The sequence below is a fragment of the Mustela putorius genome, unplaced genomic scaffold, assembly GCF_011764305.1.
Source record: "Mustela putorius furo isolate JIRA1106 unplaced genomic scaffold, ASM1176430v1.1 tig00000145_pilon_pilon_pilon, whole genome shotgun sequence".
NCBI lineage: Eukaryota > Metazoa > Chordata > Mammalia > Carnivora > Mustelidae > Mustela > Mustela putorius.
Genome location: NW_025421294.1, coordinates 28,396,617 through 28,419,024, shown reverse-complemented (window position 1 = coordinate 28,419,024; position 22,408 = coordinate 28,396,617). Strand labels below are relative to the sequence as shown.

Below are 22,408 nucleotides of genomic sequence, written 5' to 3'. Positions count from 1 at the left end.
GTGGGAAGGAAGGAAGCTCATCTTCTGTAACCCTGTTGGCTTCTCCACGCTCCTCAAACTTGATTCTGTGCCATGTTTCTAATTAACTGCCTTCACGGTGACTCCAGAATATAAATTATGGTCCCTCCTGCCCTTTCTCCTGTTGCATGAATGAACAGTTTCTGAGTTTTCTCTCTTACTTTCAGTGCTACTGATGTCAATCATTTGTGGCTTTCTGGGGGTCAAAATCACAATTACCTGAAAGCTGAGAACTCTTCCTTTGCCAAGGCAATAGCCCATGTTACTGCTTCTGGGGATGAGCCAAGCATCTGAAAATCTAAGCCCTCTGTCTGGTCCTGCTGGACCTGTTTCTGTCAGAGCCATGGCTTGATAACCAAGTTATCCTGACCAGGGAGTCTCCTCTCAGGGAGAGAGGGGTGCATAGCCTTTAGTCACAGGGGGAGTTTGTGCTCAAGTTAATACCCATTAGAGTTAGAAACCAGGATACCCACAGAAATACAAAGGGCAAAGCAAATGAAGTGAAGGAACAATTCAGATTCAAAAACTATTAAGGGTTCTGCCACAGATAAAGATAAAAGCAAGAATATCCCCTAATTATCTTTTTTCTTTCCTGGCAACTAGTTCCTCTCTCCCTCAGAGTTCCCTAAACAGTCTCATGAATTCCAGAGGGGTAGTGTTGGCCAAAGAGAATTATTCTATATAACACCTAGTGTAAGTGATGGTGAATGAGTTGGGCAGAGAGCCCTGTTCTCTATCAAGTAGTAAGTAGCCCAACAAATCTTTCCCCTGGTTGTTTATCATCTAATTGCTTTTCCTATAGGGCTTTGAGGTCAACAGAGCCTGGATTCAACACAGTATTAGCAATACCTTATGTTTTGTGTGCCATTGCTATACAAGCAATTTGGAAAAACAGAGGCCAATCTTGTTTTATTTATTTATCTTCACTTTGTTGTGCTTTTTACAAATTGAATGTTCAACATATTAGCGGACAAAGTCACAGCAGTGGTGGTGGAAAGAGCAAGAGAACTAGAATTAAATTAGGTGTGGAACCCAAAGTTGTGACTCACTCGCTCCCATCTCATGGTAGAACTTGAATGGATGAGGAGTTGCTTCCTGTGGCTGAGAAGAGAACATGGTTTCTTGAGACTGAATCTACTCCTGGTGGAGAGGCTGTGAAGATTGTTGAAATGACCACAAAAGGATATAAGATATGATTTAAACTTAGCTGATCAAGCAGCAGCAGGGTTTGAGAGGATAGACTTCAATTTCAAAAGAAGTTCTACTGTGGGTGAAATTATATCAAACAGCATCACATGCTACAGAGAGACAGAACAGAAAGGAAGAAGCATTCAACGTGGCAGATTTCATTGTCCTATTTTAAGAAATGGCCATAGCCTGCCCGCCTACAGCAACCTTCACACTGATCAACATCGGTCATCAACAGCAAAAAGATTGCTACTGGCTGAAAGCTCAAATGATGTTTAGCACTTTTTTTTAGCGTCAAAGTATTTTTAAATTAAGGTGTATATGTTGTTTTTTTTTTTTTTACATATAATTCTATTACATATCTAATAGACAATAGTGTAAATATAATTTTAAAAATTTTTACTTATTCATTTAACAGAGATAATGAAGAGAGAGAAAACAATCAGGGGAAGCAGCAGGCAGGGAGAAGCAGGCTCCCCACAGAGCAAGGAGCCCGATGTGGAGCTCTATCCCAGGACCCTGGGATCATGATCTGAGTCGAAGGCAGACATTTAACTGACTGAGCCACCCAGGTGCCCCTAAACATAACTTTTATATGCACTAAGAAACCAAAAAGTTCATTTGACTTTCTTTCTTGTGATATTTGCTTTATTCCAGGGGGCTGGACCAAACCTTCAGTATCTCCAACATATGCCTATTCCTCTATTTGCTCATTTGATCCTTACACAAATTCTATAGGATTGACAGAGGCTGCCTAGGAAGAAAAAGTCAGAGGTTCCTCAGCAGAAGGCACATGTCTTCCTGGAGTCTCAGATGGACCCACCCTAGAAGGTCTAACTTTGGGAGGAAGGGGCTTGACTCAACAACAGTTGTGCTGGAAGTTGCCAGAAGACACTGGAACATTATCTTTCTGCTGGGTCAGCCAGAGGGCAGCAGTCAGGCACCTGACTAGCTCTTTTTACCTTAGAAGAAGTTTCACATGAGACACTCTTCTCATGAATGTGTAGAGTTGTGGGTATAGACTGTACACATCAAGGACACAGTGCTAAGTGCATGCAGTGGTATGAGTTTTTCACAGAGCCAATCTTCTGAGGAGATCTGAAATATTTAATTATCAAGTAACCTTCAACCAGTTTTGAAAATTCTAAAAACCCTTATAGAACTATGCTCCCTTACACCCGTCAAATGAGTATAAAAAGGTACAAACCTATGAAATGTTTTCAACAACATCAATCAAACAAGCATGCAGCATGATGTAAAACATACTCTTTAAAAATTGGTGAAAGGAAAGAAGATTCTAACACTGTTTCTAGAACATTCTGTGAACATCCTATCAATGTAATACCTAATAACCCCTACACTCTTTAGCGATAATAAAAAGTCATCAACATCTGGAATAATCTCCCTAATATTCTCAAATCTGGGTGACAGCAAACTAGATGAAGGCCTCTATTTACTTGCCTCTTCAAAGATTTTTGGAAACTATTATAGAAAACAAATGCATGAGATGGAGAAAATGGACAGTGGGGCTAATCGCTGAAAGGAGTGTGACCTGCCTTGTGAGAAATGTTCAAGAGAATCCTTCAGGATGAAATGAGAGGGTACTAGATAGCAGCTGAACTCCACATGAAGGAATAAAGCACATAGATAAAGGGAACAACCTAAATAGATACAAAAGACAGTTAATTAATGAAAGTGAGGAAATTACTGCCAACTTTCCAGAAATAATAAGGATTGTAAGAGAACCCTATAAACAATTGTGTGCCAACAAATTAGACAACCTAGAGGAACTGGATGAATTCCTAGAAACACAAAAATTACCAAAACTGACTCAGGAAGAAACAGAAAATTGGAACAGACTTAAGGAGAGAGATTGAATTAATAATCAAAAACCTCCCAAAAAGAAAAGCCCAAAACCAGATGACTACACTGGTGAATTCTACCAAACATTTAAAGAAGAATTAATACCAGTCCTAAATTATTTGCACACATAAAAGAGGAGAAAACACTTCCTGACTCATTCTGTGAGACCTACCCTGAGACCAAATCCAGACAAAGACATCAAAAGGGAACTTTAGATCAATATCCCTTATGAACATAGATGTGAAATATTCCATAAAGTACTAGCAACCCAAATACAGTAGCATACTAAGAGGAGTATATATTGCAACCTAGCAGGTTTATCCCAGGAACACAAATGTAGATAAATTTGAAAATATTAATGATGTAATACAACACATGAATGAGCTTAAATAAAAATTCTATCAATTGATGCAGCAAATCATTTGACAATATTCAACATAATTTCATGATTTTAAAAAAACCCTCAATAAACTAGAAGTAGAAGGGAACTTCCTCAACATGATAAATGACATCTACAAAAACACCACAGCTAACATTTTACTCAAGGTTGAAACTGAAACTCACACCCTAAGATCAGTAACAAGAGAAGGATGCCACTTGCCACTTCTGGAACTATGCTGGCAAGTTCCAAGTAACAATTAGGCAAGAAAAAAATAAAAGCTATCGAAGTTGAGAATTAAGAAGTAAAGCTGCAGTAATCAAAACAGTGTAATACTGGCAGAATGACAAATACAGAGATCAATGAAAGAGAATAGAATCCAGAAGTAAACCCTCACAGATATAGTCAAAAAGGGTGAATTTCAAAAAAACCGCCAAGACCATTCAAGGGGAAAGAACAGTCTTTTCATGAAAAGATGCTTATAAAACTGGATGTTGTCCTCAAGCAAAATAATAAAGTTGGACCCTTGTACCATATGCAAAAATTAACTCTAAATAGATTAAAAAACTAAACATAAGAACTAAAATCCTAATACTTTTTAGAAGACAACAGAGGGGGAAAAGTTTCTTTGGATTTAGCAGTCATTGCTTGGATATGACACCAAAAGCACAAGCAACAAAAGAAAAAAATAAACTGGACTTAATTAAAAACTTTTGTTATATGTCAATTACATCTCAATAAAGCTAGGGAAAGATGAAAAAATTTCGTGTATCAAAAGACACTATCAAGAGTGAAAAGGCAACCCAGAAAATGGAAGAAATTATGTATCTACTAAGGTGTTAATATCCAAAATATATATAAAGAATTCCTACAGCCCAACAATGTAAAAAAAAAAAAAATAGGCAAAGGGCTTAAGTAGACATTATCTCCAAACAAGATATACAGATGGTGAATAAGCACATGAAAAGAAGTGCTATTCATTAGGGAGATATTTTATTTGTAATCAAAACCACAATAAAAAATCACTTTAGGGGCACCTGGGTGGCTCAGTGGGTTAAAGCCTCTGCCTTCAGCTGAGGTCATGATCCCAGGGTCCTGGGATTGAGCCCCACATCAGGCTCTCTGCTCAGCGGGGAGCCTGCTTCCTCCTCTCTCTCTTCCTGCCTCTCTGCCTACTTGTGATCTCTCTCTCTGTCAAATAAATAAATAAAATCTTAAAAAAAAAAAAGAAATCACTTTATACTCACTAGGATGGCTGTTGTTAAAAAGAAAAGCAGAAAATAAGTATTAGTGAGGACATGGAGAGATTCAAACACCTGTACATTGCTGGTGGGAATGTAAAATGGTGCAGCTATATTATGGAAAACTATATTTCCTAAAAAAAAAATTAAACATAGAATTACCATATGATCCAGCAATTCCACTCCTAGGTAAATAACCAAAGGAATTGAAAGCAGGGACTCAAACATTTGTACACCTGTGTTATAGCATAGATAGCAGAATTTTCTACTGTAGATAAAAGGTGGAAACAATGCAAGTGTCCGTCAGTGAATGGGTGGTTAAACAAACTTCAGTATATACATACAATGGAATACTATTCAGCCTTAAAAAGGAAGGGAACTCTGATACTTGTTAAGCACTGAAGAATAATGGTTACCAGAGCCTGAGAGGAAGGGGTAATAGGAGTGATTGTTTCATGGGTACAGAGATTAGTTTGAGATGATGAAAAATTCTAGAGATGGATGCTGGTGTTGCCCACTCAACAATGTGAATGTACTTAATTCCACTGAGTTGTACCCCCAAAAGTAGTAAAAATAGGAAATTTTATGTCACATATATTTTACCACAATAATTAACTTTTTATTTATTTTGTTGCTGTTGTTGGATGACTTTTTTAATGGATTTGAATGGAGTTAGTAAGGTTTTATTTTGAAATTCAGGTTTTATTTATCTTGAGTGTTTTAAAAATTATTTTATTTTTATTTTTCAGTGTTCCAAGAGACATTGTTTATGCACCACACCCAGTGCTCCATGCAATTTGTGCCTTCCATAATACCCACCACCAGGCTCACCCAACCCCCCACCCTCCTCCCCTCCAAAACCCTCAATTTGTTTCTCAGAGTCCATAGTCTCTTATGCTTTGTCTCCCCCTCTGATTTCCCCCATTCACTTTACCTTTCTGTCTCCTAATGTTCTCTATGCTATTCCTTATGCTCCACAAGTAAGTGAAGCCATAGGATAATTGACTCTCTCTTCTTGACTTATTTCATTCAGCATAATCTCCTCTGTCTTGTCCATGTTGATACAGAAGTTGGGTATTCATCCTTTTTGATGGAGGTGTAATATTCCATTTTATATATGGACCATATCTTTTTTATCCATTCATCTGTTGAAGGGCATCTTGCCTCTTTCCACAGTTTGGCAGTTGTGGACATTGCTGCTATGAACATTGGGGTACATATGGCCCTTCTTTTCACTACATCTGTATCTTTGGGGTAAATACCCAGTAGTGCAATTGCAGGGTCATAGGGTAGCTCTATTTTTATTTATTTTTATTTTTAAAAAATATTTTATTTATTTATTGGACACACACAGAGAGAGATCACAAGTAGGCAGAGAGGCAGGCAGAGAGAGAGAGGAAGGGAAGCAGGCCCCCTGCTGAGCAGAGAGCCCAATGCGGGGCTGGACCCCAGACTGTGAGACCATGACCCGAGCTGAAGACAGAGGCCCAACCCACTGAGCCACCCAGGCGCCTCAGGGTAGCTCTATTTTTAATTTCTTAAGGAATCTCCACACTGTTTTCCAAAGTAGCTGCACCAACTTGCATTCCCACCAACAATGTAAGAGGGTTCCCCTTTCTCCACACCCTCTCCAACACTTGTTTCCTGTCCTGATAATTTTGGCCATTCTAACTGGTGGAAGGTGGTATCTCAATGAGGTTTTGATTTGAATCTACCTGATAGCTAATGATGATAAACATTTTTTCATGTGTCTATTAGCCCTTTGTATGTCTTCTTTGGAGAAGTGTCTGTTCATGTCTTCTGCCCATTTTTTGATATGATTATCTGTTTTTTTGAGTGTTGAGTTTGAGAAGTTCTTTATAGACCATGGATATCAGCCCTTTGTCTATAGTGCCACTGCGAATATCTTCTCCCATTCCGTAGGTTGTCTCTTTGTTTTGTTGACTGTTTCCTTTGCTGTACTGAAGCTTTTTATCTTGACGAAGTCCCAAAAGTTCATTTTTGCTTTTGTTTCCTTTGCCTTGGAGACATATCTTGATGGAAGTTACTGTGGCTGATGTCAAAGAGGTTACTGCCTATGTTCTCCTCTAGGATTTTGATGGACTCCTGCCTCATTTTGAGGTCTTTTATCCAATGCGAGTTTATTTTTGTGTATGGTGTAAGAGAATGGTCGAGTTTCATTCTTCTATACATAGCTGTCCAATTTTCCCAGTACCGTTTATTGAAGCAACTGTCTTTTTTCCACTGGATATTTTTTCATGCTTTGTTGAAGATAATTTGCAGCACCAAGCACCATAAGATACCATACATAAGATAGACCATAGAACCAAGAACCATAAGATACCTTGGAATAAACCTAACCAAAGAAGTAAAGGATCTGTACCCAAGGAACTACAGAAAACTCATGAAAGAAATTGAAGAAGACACAAAAAGATCAAAAAGCATTCCATGCTCCTGGATTGGAAGAATAAGGCCTGGAGCAATCTATACTTTCAATGCTATTCTGATCAAAATTCCACCTGCATTTTTCAAAGTGCTGGAACAAACAACCCTAAAATTTATATAGGACCAGAAAAGACACTGAATAGCTAAGAAAATGTTGAAAAAGAAAAACAAAACTAGGGGCATCACATTGCCTGATTTCAAGCTTTACTACAAAGCTGTGATCACCAAGACTGCATGGTACTGGCACAAAAACAGACACATAGACCAATAATTAACTTTTAAAAAGAATTGTTTGTGGATAATGGCAATAAAAATTCTCAAGTATCCTATTCAAATAGTAAGGTGACCATGAATTCTTTTTGAGAGAAACTATTTAAAAATTATGCCTAGGGATGCCTGGGTGGCTCACTTGGTTGAATGTCTGCCTTCAGCTTGGGTTGTGATCTCAGGGTCCTGGGATCGAGTCCGACATTGGGCTCCCTGCTTGGGAAGGGGGTCTGCTTCTCGCTCTCCCTCTGTCCCCATGCTCCTGCTTTCTATCTCTCTCTCTCAAATAAATAAATAAATAAATACAAGTGAAAAATTTAAAAAATGAAGTCTAAGCTCATAATTAATCCATTTGGAATTCATATAGCAAAGAGCTGACTTACCTAACATAAAAAGATTTATACAAATAAACAGGGAAAAAGCCAACCCCAATTTAAAAATGGCTAAGAGGAATAAACAATATACCGAGGTTGAAATTGAGATGTCTTTTAAACCTATGAAAAGATCATATACTTTACTCCTAATAAGAGAAATACAAATGAAAACAATACTGAGATATTTTCACCTATTCATCCATCCTCTTCTCTGTATAAATGTGAAGAAAAATGTATTTTTCTAATAATATATAGCAATACCTTTTAGATGGTACCAACATTTGGAGAAGCTTTTAAGGCATTTATTATACTTTCTATAGTGTTTGTATTCCTTACAAGGAGCGCATACATGTTTCAAAGTGGTTTTAGTTTAAAAAACAAAGCTGGAAGTAGATACGCAAGATGACAATAAAGATGAATTTTTTTCTGCATATTTTTTAGTATTTTTAAAAACGTCCCCAACCTTCTCCCAAACCTTCACATATTTTTAATTTTGATCCCTGATAGAATCCTCTCCCAATTCTACATTTTTCCTAGACACGCCTGTCACCATCCTTCTTCTTTGATTTCCCAATTCTACCCATGTTCAAAGTTCAGGCAATTCACTCAATCTTTCTGAGACTCAGTTTCCTTACTTATAAAATAAATGACCTGTCTCATTGGGGTATCAAATATTTTATTTATTTATTTATTTATTTATTAAAGATTTTATTTATTTATTTGACAGACGGAGATCACAAGTAGGCAGAGAAGCTGGCAGGGAGAGAGAAGGAAGCAGGCTCCCTGTTGAGCAGAGAGCCCTATGTGGGGCTAGATCCCAGGACCTGGGATTGATCATGACCCGAGCCAAAGGCAGAGGCTTTAAACCACTGAGCCACCCAGGTGTCCCAAAGATTTTATTTTTTCCTTTTTTTTTTTTTAAAGATTTTATTTATTTATTTGACAGACAGAGATCACAAGTAGGCAGAGAAGCAAGCAGAGAGAGAGAGGAAGAAGCAGGCTCCCTGCCGAGCAGAGAGCCCGATGCGGGGCTCTGATTCCAGGACCTGGGATCAATCATGACCCAAGCCGAAGGCAGAGGCTTTAAACCACTGAGCCACCCAGGCACCCCCCAAAGATTTTATTTTTTAAGGAATCTCTACACCCAATGTGGAGCTCAAACACACAACCCTGAGATCAAGAGTCATACACTCCACTGACTGAAACAGCCAGACACCCCTCTTTGGGGTTTTAAATGGTTTAAATTAGCATGTAAAATCTTTAACCATACTAAATATGTGTTGACAATAATATTGCTATCCCTCCGGGGCTCCCTAAGGCAATTATTAACTCTACAAATAATTATCTTTGTTACGTTCTGTTTGGTCCATCAGGAAAATTATAACTACCTTTGGGAGAAGTCTTTTTACTCATTCATCCCTTAATGAAAGCCAGAGCCCTCAGGAAAAACTTCATGATGCCCACACCCCCTCCTTTCTCTTTTTAGTCCAAACAGGCTAATGGTATCTAGGCTTCTTTTTTTTTTTTTCCAAAGATTTTATTTTATTCATTTGACAGAGAGAGATCACAAGTAGGCAGAGAGGCAGGCAGAGAGAGAGAGAGGGGAGGAAGCAGGCTCCCCGCTGAGCAGAGAGCCCGATGTGGGACTCAATCCCAGGACCCTGAGATCATGACCTGAGCCGAAGTCAGCGGCTTAACCTACTGAGCCACCCAGGTGCCCTGGTATCTAGGCTTCTTGTAAACTCCCCTACTGTCAGCCTCCACACTTGACAGTGAGATGGATATGGGCTGTCTGGGGTCTATAACTAGTCAAAGACATGTTGTTTGACTTATGAGAGAGGTTAGTGCTCAAATCATAGTCATGATGTGTGTCCAAGCCTGATTTAGGAGGATGAACCAATGTTGGACTTGAACATAACCTGCCATCTCACAGGGATTCACTCAGACCAGATGATGCGAACTGCTATCTTCATGACAGGGCTATCCTCTGCCAGCCTCTCAAAGGACGCCTTGCTCAGGCAGACAAACATCAAAGCAAGAATGCCTTTCGGAGTACTGGCTTCTTTTCCCCACAGAGAGACAGATTTCCTTCTGTACTGGAAATCGGTAAGTGTTTTCCTTTCGGAATACTTATGAGAGACTACTCCTTTTCCCAGGAAACCAAGGCCACCCAAAGCAAAATTACTTCTCTTTGTTCAAGAACAATTGTTCACTCATTTTCTATTTGTTTACTTTTCCCTCCTGCTTAAGAAAGTTATAGGATATTTTTGCTATTGGTAGATTGTATTTTTCTAGATGCTGTTTTAGTTTTGAGTTCTAAACTGAGGTTTGGAGTTGTCCATGGAACAAACACTTCAAGAGAAGACCAGACCCTAGCTCACACAGAGGACATAGTTGATAGTTGATAGTAGCAAAGCACAAACATAACTTATGAGTGGGAAAGTGGACATGAGATTCTCTGCCCACCTGACACCTCACCCAAGATGGACAGAATCAAAGCCCCACAAATTGTGATCCTTTCCCAAAATTCTCCAGTTCAAAGAAGGGCAGCATTGTGTTAGTTCAGGTCCTCTTGGAGCATATGCCAAGATGGAATTAAACATACAAGAACTCTGGGGCACCTGGGTGACCAGTGGGTTGAGCCTCTGCCTTTGGCTCAGGGCACGATCTTGAGGTCCTGGGATCGAGCCCAGCATCGGGATTTCTGATCAGCGGGGAGCCTGCTTCTCCCTCCCCCTCTGCCTGCCTCTCTGTCTACTTGTGATCTCTCTCTCTGTGTCAAATAAATAAATAAAATCTTTAAACACACACACACACACAAGCACTTTTCGAGGAAAATTCTCATGAAGGGTAAAGGGGAGAAGGAATGAGAATAGGCAGAGAGAGACTCAGATCATGACACAGGTCTATTCCCTCTGGAAAGGGACAGTGAAGGGAAAAGAATCGGGCAGGAAGAGCTTCAGTCTGCAGATTAGTTCTGAGAAATTATTGACTACATTGATGGGAAGCTGCACAGCACCGATCGCCTGTTAGAGGAGTCCCAGCTTGGGCAGAAATGGCCTGCCTCCTGTACCACCACTGAGTTCATTCATTGTCTGAGAGCAGCCAAAGAGTGTGTAGCCTGGTGTGTGTGCTGCAACAAATCAAAAGGGGAGGCAGCTAGTGGCTCTCAGCTTTGTTCTTTGTAGAAGGTTCTCTTGAAGGGTGGTGTGAGTAGCTACATGTCCACCACAATCATTCATTCAATTATGCAACCTGCCTGATATTTTCTCCTTTAAGACCCAGTCCACTGGCAAGATGCTAACCATTTCACCTCCTAAATATCTCTCACATCTGTCTGTTTCTATCTCCTCCACCACTACCACCATCATATTGGTCCCAGCTGATGACCATCTTTCCATCTATTCACCCTACAGCATGTAGAGCAGGCTTTTTATCTTAAAAAAAAAAAAAAATTCTTTTTGGTAAGATTTGTTTTTAAGTAATCTCTACACCTGACATGGGGCTCAAACTTATCACCCTCAGATCAAGAGTTGCAGGTTCTACCGACTGAGCCAGTCACTTGCCCCAGAGCCATCTTTTTAAAACATAATAAGATCAGTTTAAACAACATCAGAGCTCACAGGATAAGGATCTAGGTCCTTAGTATGACCTTCAAGGCCCTGCCTATTATGGCTTTTGCCTTATTCTCCAGTCTCCTGAGGACTTGGACTGTCCTTACTCTCTCTGCTCCATTGATCCTTTGAGCATCAGTTAGATAATAGTTCAAATCTAGCCTCCTTCGTTACCCAAATGCTCCAAGTTCTTTCCTGCCTCAGGACCCTTGCACATATTGTTCCCTCTACCAATTATCTTTTCTCCAATCCTATTCCCCTTTACCCAGTTAATTAATCCTTATTCCTTAGCTACCAATTCAAATATCATTTCTTGAGGGAAGCCTTCTCCGACCATCAAACAAGTTCGAATCCTTTGTAATTTTGTCTTATAGTAAATTAAATGCACTTTGTAGCATTTAGGATGGTATCCTGTATTTGATTAATTATCCGATTGACTACCTCACTATAACGTGTGTTTCCTGATGATAGAGACCATATTTTTTTTCCATTTTCATTCACTATGGCATCTCTAATATTAGCAGAGTGGCTGCATTTTGTAGTTGCAACAAAACATTTGTTGAATAAAGGAAGCCTCTAAAAGAATTATTTGGTATTTTTTCCTTTTTATTTGAGTCACATTCCAAGTGTTTTCTAACCAGTGAATTTTCTTTCTTTCTATTTATATTGTTCTCCAGTGGCATGATCTCCCCCCACCACGTCTACTCCCACCCTTCACCCATGGTAAAATCTGTGAGGGCTGGCCTTAGACTTTGGGATTTTTTAAGGCTTCCTTGATGAGCACTGCAGGCCTGGATAAAGTGAATGTAGTGGCACAAGATTTTATTCTAGAGCTAGAAGGTCAGGGAGTCAGGGAGATAGGAAGGAGAAAAAAGTGAGTTGCCTCCAAAGAGCTGGGATACAAAGTTGCTCTTTGAAAGTTAAATTAGAAAGCAGACCAATCGGAGCAAAGATATACAACATGCCTCCTTTAAGACCAATAAGGACTCCAGGATCTACAAGGCCTAAAAGTAATGTTACTCACTATGGCCTTGCTCTATTTGAAAAAGAAATGTGTTCATCTAAGGAGGGACAGCCCTGGTACATTAATAAGGAGAACAGAGAGTGTCCACTGGGCACTGCCCCCCCCCCCAGGAGAAGGGCTGGCCAGGATAGCAGGAATGAGTGGCCCATCTTCCCAGAAGCTTGTTTGACTCCTGGTGTGGAGAAAGATACACCAAGCTCCCCAGGGCTGATTTCAGTCACATAATTTACCCTTCTGATTTTGGCTTTGAGCTCACCAAGCCACCTTCTGACAAGTAGGTTCCAAATTGTTTAAGAAGAGAGTGCACTCATCAGCTAACCTCAAAAGCCTTTTGTTCCTGACCGTTTTGCTTCTAACAGAAATGGTTAAGCTCCAGGCCTTCATATGAACCCTGACTCTACCACTTACATACTGTACATACTAACCGTGGGAATTCCCTTCATCCTTTTTACCCCCGCTGAAAAAAAGATCACAACATACCACATGATTGCAGGGAGAATTAAAGAAAGCAATGCATAAGCAATGTCCACAATAGCCAAACTATGGAAAGAACCTAGATGTTCATCAACAGATGAATGGATAAAGAAGATGTGGTATATATACACAATGGAATACTATGCAGCCATCAAAAGAAGTGAAAGCTTGCCATTTGTGACGGTGTGGATAGAACTAGAGGGTATTTTGCTGAGCGAAATAAGTCAGAGAAAGACAATTATCACAAGATCTCTCTGATATGAGGAAGTTGAACGGTAACATGGGGGAGGGGGTTGGGGGGTAGGAAAGGAATAAATGAGACAAGATGGGATTGGGAGGGAGACAACCATAAGAGACTCTAATCTCACAAAACAAAACATGACAGTTGCCAGGGGGAGGGGGGGAGGGAGAGGGTGGTTGGGTTATGGACATTGGGGAAGGTATGTGCTATGGTGAGTGCTGTGAAGTGTGTAAACCTGGCAACTCACAGACCTGTACCCCTGGGGCTAATAATACATTATATGTTAATTAAAAAATAAAAAATATTTTAAAAAGAAAGCAATGTATGTGCTGTACTTAGTGTAGAGTTTAGCAAATAGTAAACGAAATCACTAAGTTCACCTTCTGATTTTATACAATGTGGATTTTTAATCAACACTGCAACATTGAAAAAATGGAATTTTGGGTCCCACAAGATCAAGGACCAAATCTAGACTGTGGGAAATCACCAAGATGATAGACTACAGGCGAGCCTTTTACTCCTGGCACCTCTCCTGTCACATGGATTAACATCTATAAAAGGTAACCAGGACATGGCTTTAAAATCTTGCATCTCGGGGCGCCTGGGTGGCTCAGTGGGTTAAGCCGCTGCCTTTGGCTCAGGTCATGATCTCAGGGTCTTGGGATCGAGTCCCATATCGGGCTCTCTGCTCAGCAGGGAGCCTGCTTCCTCCTCTCTCTCTGCCTGTCTCTCTGCCTGCTTGTGATCTCTGTCTGTCAAATAAATAAATAAAATCTTTAAAAAAAAAAATCTTGCATCTCTACCTCTCTTTTCTTAACCTTCATCTCCCACACATACTTTTTATGCAGAAACAGATTTTCAGATTTACTTCTACTTCACTCTCATGGAATTAAGAATGATTGTTCTATCACAAGGAAGAGCTCCAAGGAGTCCCTTGATTTTTTTTTTTTTTTTTTTTTTTACTTTTTCCTTCATGCTACAGACCAAAAGTGTCATCTCCTGGAGGGGGAAACACAGGCTTGTTTTTCTAAGGTCACCATTTGGCCTGCCCCACTTCCCCACATGCTTTTGAGGGAAATACTGCAATTATATTTAGAAAGCCACAACACCAGTCACAGATCAAGGCTTCCATCATGCAGGGAACATGCCTGAATTTCAAACAGGCAAACCAAAGTGACTCTGCCAGATTAGACAGTTAATTTTGTTTCTCTGTTCCAGTTATTAGACTGTTCCATGACAAAAATGAACAAATACACACATTGTAAATTTGGTTTGGAGTACGGAGTCTTATCAATGTTTTCCAAGTAGAAACGCTTACTTACAAAAGTATTTTCAGATCTCAGTGACTGATGCTGGGAAGAGCTGTAGGGAGTTTTCTCAAACTTCAGTTGTAGCAGCACTCTACTTTAACAGAACTGGTCGATCCAGTGGCATAATTATAGGGGATAATTTTCAGATGAGGTGTGAGGTGCCTTCCAAAACTACAGGGCCTCTTCAGTCCTTCAGAGTCAAGATAACACAATCTAAACTCTGAAAACGATTTTATTGTCATGGAGATCTTCAATTTTATCTGCTGACATTAGAGAATGTCTATAGGCATCCAGAAAAACAATGACTCAGTTGTTGCCCTCAAAGAACCCACCTACAGCCTAGCAGAAAATGCCAACTGTTTTCTCCCTCATATCGTTTCATTGAATTCCTACAACCTTGAGGTAGGTATGGTTACCATCCTCGTCCCACCAGGAAAGAAATGAAGGCTAAGGGATTCCACCCCAAATCACACAGCCAACAAACAACAGGCCACCAAACCTGATGGGCACCAGTTAGAGCAGGGAGTCCAAATCCTAAGCATGCTGTTCAGTATTTCCTATCAAATGACGAGTCCCCCATTTCACGGGTACCCTTGATTTCTATATCTCCTTGGACCCAGGATGAAGAGCCTGGCACCTCGTGCTCACAACCAGGCTGTTCGAAGCCAGGGCACCGCCAGCTCGGCAGAGGGTCCAGTGCTCATGCCTGGGCCTGGGGGACCGGCCGAACCCTGAGGGTCTGAGAACGGAACCTGCCCGAGGTGGCTCAGCGTCCCAACCCAGGACCCCTCAGAGACTCGCTCCCGGCCGCCCAGGCCAGACCCGTCTCCTGAGGGCAGAAACCCACGAAGCGCGGCCGTCAGCCCCCAGGCCCAAGCAGGCGCTGACTGAGGGGCGGCAGGGGAAGCGGCCCTCATGGGCTAAGCGAGACGCGGTGGGCCGCGGGGCGGAACGAAGGCGCGCGGCGGGGCCTCTCCCCTTGCTGCCGGGCTGCCCGCCTTCCTGCCCGGCACCGGCCCGCCGAGGCGTGCGCATCGGGCCCGCTTGCGGCCCCTCGGAGGCATGGGGCTCCGTCCGGCCTGCCGCCCGCGTGCAGGCCTGAGGCCCGAGCCCCCGCCTCTGGCTGCCAGCCCGCGCTCGGCGTTTCACCGCGCTCGGCCGAGGCCCGCCTCTAAGCCGTTTTCGCTTTCGCTTTCCTGCCGCCGTCGTTGAAGAAAATGAAAGTGACCGTGGCGGGGGCCCGGACTAGCGCAGCAGCTCGTCGGAGCGAGGGGCGCGGAGAGCCGCCGCAGTCGGCGTGGAGCCTGCGAGCTGGAGCCGCGGCCCGCACCAGACTAGGTAAGCGCGGCCCCTTGGCGGCCGCCTCGCGGGCTCCGCCTTGCGGACCAGGCGGGCGAGACGCCAGGAGGAGCTGTGACGCTGGACGGGCCGGGCGGGTGGGCTCATGCCGCGGGGCTGCGGGCGCTGAGCCGCGGCGCCGCTGGGGCCTGGGTGGCTCGGGTCCGCCAGGCCCGACTCCCAGGCTGGGGGAGAGCAGACTAGCGTGCCAAGGGTCTGGCAGCCTGGGGCCGAGGTCGCACAGCGGCATGGCAGGCCGTGAACGGTTCCCATCACACGTTTCCTTTTTGGACAACGCCACCGGTCCCCTACCTCCGCTGGCTTTCAGTAACAATCCAAGTGGGAGTAAAATGCCGAGCAGAGTGCCTCCCCTGAGCTCAGCAGGGAGGAACTCATCATTTGCCCCTGCTTACCGTTCAGACTCCGCTTCCTTCCCCATTTGGCTCCACTCCTCGTGTAGTTTGCCTTTCTGCATTTTACAGATAGGGTGCACTTGGGTGCCCCTGGGGTGCCTTCCAAGGGTTCTCTGAGCTGGCAAGCTTGCAGCTCGCCACTCTTGGCCATGGGCATGGACATCAGCTAGTCCAGGATGTCACCCCTTCCCCCAGGCCCCGCCAATGAGAAGACAGGGGCTTTACTCCGCAAAGACTCCAGCACCAGCCCCCCTTCCAGGCTGGCGAAAATGGTCAGAGATGGGACCTCTCAGGGACCGAGTCCTTCCCAGACCAGGAAACTTCCTGTCGGCTGCATCTGTCAGCAGAAGGGTGAAAGAGAAGTGCTCTGGTCTTTGCCGTTCATCACATATACACTAACTTCATCGTGGTATGGAGAACTGCGCTCCACCTCAAGGCTGTGGAAACAACCCCTGGCAAGGAAAAAAAAAAATTCTATCTCTACCTCTACCTCTACCCCTACCCCTCTACACATACGAGTTGCCCACGTGGCCAGTTGTGTGAGATGAGCATACAGGGTAGAAGGCACTAAATGTTGAAAGTAAAGGGCCTAAATTTGCAGGCACTTGACTTCTATTTGAGTGATGACACTGTTTGTAGCCAATACCAAGAACCCCCTTTTAGTCAACTTTTGTCTCAATAAAAATGAATTCAGCCTAATCACATGGATCTGATCATACAGCCCATTACTGAAGCACAACTCCAATGATCTTAACTTTGAAAATAGCCATTTGAGGGTGCCTGGGTGGCTCAGTGGGTTAATGCTGCTGCCTTCCGCTCAGGTCATGATCTCAGGGTCCTGGGATCGAGTCCCACATCGGGCTCTCTGCTCAGCAGGGAGCCTGCTTCCTCATCTCTCTCTCACTACCAGCCTCTCTGCCTACTTGTGATCTCTCTCTGTCAAATAAATAAATAAAAATCTTTTAAAAACAAAAAAAAAGAAAATAGCCATTTGAATTTGACAAACGATGACATAAGATCTTAATTTTTAAAACATGGAATCCCTCCTCTGTCCTGCTTCAGGGCTATGTTGAATATTTATTGCTTTTAGAAAATGACTTTATCATGAGCCAGAAAATCGGAGTCTTGATTCAATGAGCTGAATTCCCTGATGTCCTCTTTTCTCTTCCTCCTGTTAACTAAATTTGAACCGTTGTGGATGGTTCTCTCCTTTTGCTCCCCTAGCTTTGTCTGCAGGGGTAAGAGGTGGTGTGCTGGAGGTACTATGCCTGGCATTTCTACCACCCTGTGTTCTTGCTTCCATGTTCCAGAAAACGGAATTACTCAGCAGAAGACCAAGCAAGCCCCTGTCTTTCCTCCTACCTTCTTTTCTCCATAGCTTTGTGATTCATTGAGTTAGCCACCAGCATGTGATGGACCTTCTTATATTTTTCACTAAAAAGTAATGCGTGGGATTTTGTGTGCTTTCCTAAGTATCTAAGGTCTACCAAATTTAATTGCTCATGCACCTTAGTTCATGACACACTAATCCTTGCTCTATCTAGAGTCTCTCATGTACTTTACTTTGTTATTTCCTCCCTTTATACTCCAGTTCTCTGTCAGTACCCTCCTCCCCGAGCACACAGGAACAGACAGCCCTGCGGGTGTATTTGTTTGTTCTTTTAAACTCCCTTTCATTATATTTTCTTAAAATATGTGTCATCTTTGAAACCTATGTCATGTTTTGCTTTTGTTGCACTTACCTAAATAAATATTTTTAGGCTAGAAGTGCCTGGGTGGCTCAGTCAGTTAAGGGTCGGTTAAATGTCCGACTTTGGCTTAGGTCATGATCTCAGGGTCCTTGGTTGGTCTCCGTACTAAGTGGGGAGTCTGCTTCTCCCTCTCCCTCTGCCTGCCACTCCCCTTGCTCATGCTCTCTCTCTCAAAATAAATAAAATCTTAAAAAAATAAAAATAGTGACACCTGAGTAGCTCAGTCAGTTAAGGGTCTGCTGCTCAGGTCTGGGATCAAGGCCCTCGTTGGGCTCCCTGCTCAGCGGGGAATCTGCTTCTCTCTCTCTACCTCTGGCCCTAATCCCACTCATGTTCTCTCACACTCTCTCTCAAATAAACAAATAAAATCTTTAAAAAATGCTTTCATGTCTAAATCTCTTACTATTTCTTTTCCCCCCTACATTATGTTTTTGAGTCAAACCGTATTGCTATATGTAAATCTGATTCATTCCTCCTGGTTGTTACAGAATTTCATATGAAAAGTATACACCGCAAGTACTTAATCAGCCTCCTGGGAATAGACGTGAGGTGGCCTGTGACTCCTTGCTTGCATGAACAATGCTGCACCAAACATCCTTTATGGTGTCTCCCTGTGTCTTGTGCAAGAATTTTTTTTTTTTGAGACAGATATGAGATTGCCGGTTCTAGAATACTTGTGGGATGTCTTTGATTAAAAACTGCTACTTTGTGCTGCAGAATGGCTTCATCAGTTTCCTCCCACTAGGAGAGCTTCAAGGGTCCCTTTTCCAACATCTGCTGGCACTTAATCTTAGCTCACTTACGAATTTCGATCTTAACTGGTAGGTTAAAGCAGTATCCATTTCTGTTTTAACTGAGCATTTCATCATATTGTTTTGCCATTGGTAAACTGCTTACCCATCTATCCATCTAATCTGCCCCTCTTTTCTTTCAGATTTCTGATATTTTTCTCTATAGGGTTTGCATTTTGTTCCTTATTGGCATCCTTATAAGTTAAAATCGTAGTTCTCTGTCAGATGTGGATGTTTTCAGTCTTCCCTTAATCTTGTTACCCGTCTGTTAACTTCATTTATGGTCTCCTTTTTATTATTACTAATAACTTTATTATTAAAGTAAGTAAATATAACTAAATTCAATAAATATAATAAAAGTAAATAAAAAACAAAATTTATATACCATAAAATTCACTTATTTTTTAAATTATACAATTCAGTGGTTTGTAGTCTATTTAGAGTGTGTAACTGTCACTGTAATCTAATTTTAGATTTTTTTTTTTACTCTGTCGCCAGTTCCTTTCCACTTTTCCTTCAATATGCCCCTCCCCAGCCCCAGGCAAGCACTAAGCTACTTCCTGTCTGCATTTGCCTGCTTCTGGACATCTCATACAAATGGGATTATTCAGTATGTGTTTGTTGTGCCTGGCTTCTTTCATTTAGCATAGTGTTTTATAGGTTTATCCACATTATAACACATATCAGTAGTTTGTTCCTTGTTAATGCCCGATAATATTCAATCATGTGGGTATACTGCATTTTGTTTATCTGTTCATCGGTTGATGCATATTTAGGTTGTTTCTACTTTTGGGATCCTGTGAATAATGCTTCTGTGAACATTCATGTACAATTTTAGTGTGAACATATATTTTCATTTCTCTGGGATATAGACCTAGAAGTGGAATGACTGGATCATATGGTATCCCGACGTTTAAACTTTTGAGGAACACCCAAACTTTTTTCCAAAGCAGCTGTGACATTTTCTGGTTTTACTGGCAGTGCGTGATGGTTCCATTTTCTTCAAGTCCTCATTACCACTTGTCCCTCATTTGGGTTAGAGCTGTCCTATCCTAGTGGGTATGAAGTTGTAGTACATGGTGGCTTTAATTTGCAATACCCTGATGGTTAATGATGTTGAATGTATTTTCATGCACTTAGTAGCCATTCGTGCCTCTTCTCTAAAGAAATGTCTATTCAGAACTATTTTTAAAATTGTTATTTTTCTTTTATTATTAAATTGTAATGGTTCTTTATATATTCTTGATACAGTCGTTTTATCATATATATGAGTTGCAAATAGTTTCCCCTTTTCTGTTACTTGTCTTTTCACTTTCTTGTTGGTGTTCTTTGAGGCAAAAAAATTTTCAGTTTTGTTGATGTCCAGCTGGTCAATTTTCTGTCTTATCTTCTGTGTTTTTGGTGTCATGTCTAACAAATCCTTGCCTAACTCAAGGTTATGAAGAGTCATTCTTATGTTTTCATCTAAGAGCTTTATAGTTTACACTAAATCTATGGTCTACTTTTTTAAAAAACATAAATCTTTAAAGTTTGGTAGTCATAGCTATCATTTTTCTCCTTTTAGCTTATGCTATTTACATCTCATTTAAGAAATCCTTACCTACCTGAAGATTGTAATTTTTTTTCTATATTTTCTCCTAATTTTATTGTTTCTTCCTCTACTTTTACATCTTTAATCCAATTAGATTTTGTTTTTATTATGGCTTTGTAATATGTCTTAATATCTACCTTTTTAAAAAACTTTTTCTTATCTTTTCATTTGTAAAGTTCACAGTAGTCTTTCTGAAGTTTTGATTGGAAATTAATTGAAATCATTGGTTGATCTGGGAAGAAATTATACCTTTTATTGTCAAGTCATCTCACCCATGAATATGGTTTCTTCTCTCCATTTACTCATATTTTCTCTTAGATGTACTTTAATAGAGTTTTTCAAATTTTCTGCACAGGTCTCTTGCATTTTTTATTAATATAGTTCCTAGCTTCAATAATATTACTAATATAAGTGGTTTCTTATTTTGTCACATTGTTGCTGGTTACACTGTTACATATCCCCCCCCCCTTTCTCTCTGATTGGTTACTGTTAGTGTGGAGAAACGCAATCAGTTGTTTTTAGATTGATTTCACTTCTAACTACCTTTCTTTTTTCTTTTTTTTTTTTTTAAAGATTTTATTTATTTATTTGTCAGAGAGAAAGCGAGCAAGATCGAGCACAGGCAGACAGAGTGGAAGGCAGAGTCAGAGGGAGAAGCAGGCTCCCTGCAGAGCAAGGAGCCCGATTGGGACTTGATCCCAGGCCGCTGGGATCATGACCTGAGCCGAAGGCAGCTGCTTAACCAACTGAGCCACCCAGGCGTCCCCTAACTACCTTTCTGAACTCATATTAATTCTAATGGTTTTTCTGTGGATTTTCTTGAGAGTTCCATACGAAATAATTATACAAGTTGCAAACACTGAGGTTTATCTCTTTCTTTCCAATTTTATACTTCGTTTTACTTTATATTATTTCTTATAGTGGCTACTTTTTCTATAATTGTATTACATGGTGGTGGGACTAGCTGCATCCTTGTCTTGTTCCATTCCTTAAAGAGAATACAGTTTTCTTTTAAGTATGATGTTACCTGTAGGTTTGTAGATGATAGTCTTTGTTAAGGAAAGGAAATCATTTTCCTTAGGATCTGAGATACCAAAAAACATAGATAAAATTCATATAATACTTCCTAATGAAAGAATTGTATAATAAAGTTTATCACATGTGGTGGCTAAACCAATTATAATCAAGCTTTGAAGAAAAGACAGTGGTGGGGAAGACAGGGGCTTGGTCTCTTAATTCTACTTCTTTAAGACCTAGGTTTTATGATTTTTTTTTATTTTTGTTTTTGTTTTTAACATGAATTAGTATTGAACTTTGTCAAATGCCCTCTCCGTACCTGGTGAGATGATTATCTATTTCTCCAGCCCAATTTTCCATGTATTATTAGGGTATATCATCTGCTGTTGTAACAGTCCCAACATTTCACTGGCTTACACCAGGAATGCTATTTATTTATCACTCATGACACAATCCAGGGTTGTTGGTGAGATAGTGGACTCTCCTTTACTTAGTTGTTCAGGAACCCAGGCTCTTTCTTGCCAATTGCTTCCTCATCTCTTTGGACCTAGGTTCTTCATCGCGTCCTCCATGATGGCCAGAGATGACACAGAGCACTGCTCCTCATATTCCATTGGCAAGGACTAGTCACATTATCCCACCTATTGTAAGGTGGCTGGAAGTTTTGTAGGTTTTTTTCTTTTTTTCCTTTTTAAAAAAATTTTATTTATTTATTTGAGAAACAGAGTAATTGAGAGAGAGCATGAGTGGGGGAAAGGAGCAGAGGGTGAAGGAGAAGCAGACTCCCCACTGAGCAGGGAGCCCAATTCGGGCTTGATCCCTGGACTTTGGGATCATGACCTGAGCAGAAGGTAGACACCCAACCCCATGGTGGGTGGGAAGTTTAATGGAATTCACAGGAGGAAAAGGACAGCAGAAAGGTGGTCATCAGTAGTAACTTCTTCTATAATCCATTAATGTAGTGAATTACCTTGAGAGGTTTGCTGACTTTGAATCATCTTCTGTTACTTTATCATGACATACTCTTAATACTTTTCTAGATTTGATTAGGTATTATTTTATTTAGGTG

The 22,408-nt window shown here is 41.2% G+C and overlaps 1 protein-coding gene across 5 annotated transcripts in view; it reads left to right on the top strand.

Annotated features, from left to right (window-relative positions):
* The first annotated feature begins 15,640 nt into the window (after positions 1-15,640).
* RAD50 (RAD50 double strand break repair protein) overlaps positions 15,641-22,408 on the top strand; it is a 219,173-nt gene continuing 212,405 nt past the window's right edge. For all 5 annotated transcript variants that reach the window (XM_013052521.2, XM_013052517.2, XM_004745010.3 and 2 more), the window contains exon 1: positions 15,641-15,776. The gene's annotated coding sequence lies outside the window, so the exon portion shown is untranslated. The remainder of the gene's footprint in view (positions 15,777-22,408) is intronic.